The sequence below is a fragment of the Gekko japonicus genome, unplaced genomic scaffold (genome assembly GCF_001447785.1).
Source record: "Gekko japonicus isolate JY-2015 unplaced genomic scaffold, Gekko_japonicus_V1.1 scaffold225, whole genome shotgun sequence".
In the NCBI taxonomy this organism is placed as follows: Eukaryota; Metazoa; Chordata; class Lepidosauria; order Squamata; family Gekkonidae; genus Gekko; species Gekko japonicus.
Window position 1 is genome coordinate 106,257 of NW_015174280.1, and position 2,936 is coordinate 109,192.

Below are 2,936 nucleotides of genomic sequence, written 5' to 3' on the forward strand. Positions count from 1 at the left end.
TGGTGCTATACACATGTATTTGTAATTAGGAAGGGGCAGAATAACTGCTTCACCAGAGCAAAGCAACAAGATGTGTCATATCATAACTGTGTATCTAAGGCAGAGGTCATTTTGGGGGGGATCGCGGGGGATCGCAGTTCCCCCGGGTGAGGTATGGGGGGGCACATGACGAAGCCCCGCCCCCTGCTTTCGGCCGCCCCGCTTCCGGCCCTCATTCAGCCAGGAGGAGGCAGGAGAAGAGGGAGGGTAAGTTGCTTCCTCCCTGCCTCTCCCCACCCCTGCCTGCCTGGGGCCAGGGAGGGCCTTTGCAGGGCTTCCTTGCACTCCCGCCGGCCTTGCAGGTCCACCGTCGGGCCCCTCATGGGGCTCGGCAGTGGAGCTGCAAGGCCGGCGGCGGCGGCCGGGACCATTGGGGGCGGGGGGTGTGGCCTTATGACACACGTCCGGTGATGTCAGGGTGTGTGGCCTTATGACACACTTCCGGTGATGTCAGGGGGGGTGGCATATGCTAATGAGTTATGCTAATGAGTTCCCCTAGCTCTTTTTCTACGAAACAACCCCTGATCTAAGGCATGGGTCTTACATGTTCTAGCCATCAAACTTCCTAATTGTCCTCCGCTACTGAGGAACATATAGGAATGGAGTGGATACATTCATGCCTTGGGGTCACCTCTGAAGCATTATTTCATTTTAGAAACTGAGGAGGATGAGGAATCTCTGCCAATATGGAGCAGGCAGCAAGGCCATTTACTGGCCCACGAAGCCCATATAACATCTTAGGATAAGGCACTGAAGTCAGCCTGAGTTACATGTATGGAATGTAGGATGGAAGAAGAGGCTGGACTACATATGACCCACTAATTCTTTGGCATCAGTGATATGATGTAATTAGGAGTACACCCACAGCACCTGCAAGCATTGTAGCACAGCAGGGCACCTCTGTCAATGACCTTTTCATGGCACTACACTGTATTTACACAGTCACTAACCAGATTAGGGTTGCTGCGCAGCTGTTTTCGTTCTATTGTTCGTGGGTGGTTTTCAAATACTAGCCTTGCCAGGATCCTTGAAATAACAACAGGATGAATCTCCTTCGGGGAAACTTCACATTCTTTCAGTGAAAGGAAGCAGTGTTTTCTGTCCTGCAGTCCTTGAACTCTCAAGCTTTTTATCCCCTTCAACTCACCATGAAATGCAAATAATTTAATCATATTTCCTCTATTTTTCTATCTTTTTTTAAAAAAAAAAACTGGCATTGATACACCTAATAAGCTTCACAGTGAAGTTCACCAAAGAAACATACAAAGCAGGAAATGAGCAAAACCTCTTGTACTGTGAGCACAAATGTTTGATAGGGCCCAACTGCTGCTCTACACCTGAGACAACACTCACAAGGCTACCATGCCCTCAAGTTGAAATGAATGTTTCCCCCTTATACTTCTGACAATGACAGGAAATATTCTCAGCAGCAGCAGGAGAAGCTACATTGGAAAAGAAAAGAGACCTACCCCCATAGAATTTACTTGTGGCATTTGAAGTTGCAATAAAGGTAACATAAAGGATAATTATCTGAAGCTCTGCCTGTTTCCAAGGACTGGGGTAACTTTAAATAACTTGTCATTGTTAAATATTTAAATTACTGATTTTTTATGCTCTGCCTCAATGTCCAGAGAAGCACATGGAAATGGTCTGAGAATGGCTGTACTATGGGAGGGTAGCTGGGATGGGTTGACACTAGAATCCAACATTGATTCTTTCTTTGGCTCACTCTCATTCTCTTCTTCCCTACTTACTCCATGATGCATGTAGGCAACCAGAGACAAAATGGCTTCATCTGAGAGTACTTGCAATGTTGGGATGAACAGAGGTGGGTTTGGAAAGCTAATTTAAGACCCAAGGAGTGAGGGAAGAAGGGTGTTGTTTGCATTAGGATATTTTTGAATTCCTGTTTATAAAGGAGTTTAAAATACCACATTGACAAGAATTTATTTATTCACTTCATTTATCCTGTGACTTTCTCCCCACTGGGCTTGCATCAATCTTGTCTCCTACATTTTGTCCTCACAACAGTGCTAGGTTGTGACTGGTCCAAGTTCACCCAGAAAGATTCCATGGTAGAGTGGGGATTTGAACCTGGGTTTCCCAGATCCTTGCCCAACACTCTAGCTATTATGCCACACTAGTTTTAAAGCAGTTTTAAGATTGTTCTGTATTCCACTTTGTGGCCATATTAATATTATTCAGGAGTGATATACTGGACAGAAGTGACACTCTGGCAAGCATATAGTTCTTAATCTTGTGGTTTGTTTTATTGTCTGTTCATTCAGTACAGTAGATATCGATGTGGTATAGGTTAACAAGATACATTAAGGCAGGGGTGTCAAACAATTGCCCTGGGGGCTGGATGAGGCCCCCAGAGGGCTTCTATTAGGCCTGCAGTGGAACTGGCTGTCTTCTGCTTCTTCTTCCAGTTCTGCTGCTGCCGCGTCATGGTAGCTTTGCAGCTTACAGATACACAACTGAACAGCTTACTCAAGATTGCAACAGCACAGACATTTTGATGCAGTAATTCAGAGCAAGAGGTGACAGTTATCAGACACTGTTAAATAAACAAAATATTGCAAGAGTGCTAATGTTTTAAGCATGTTTTTATTTTAAGTAAAAAAAAACCTTTGTGTCCTTTATAAAGTTGAACAGGAGCAAGCAGCCAGGGCTAGTGTTGCCATGCCAGTCTGGAGGCATGAAATCACCCTGAGAGTGCTTGCAGGCCTAGGGTTGCCATTGCCAACAAAGACAAATTGATGCAAAGGAGGATGGAAAAGTCTCCATATCTCTATTTTGCCTTAAATTGGTTTTGAAGCCAGCAGAGTGAGAAAATGCCAGAGGCTCTGGGTGGGTGCCCCATGGTAAATGCACCAAACAATTCCTAAAGATTT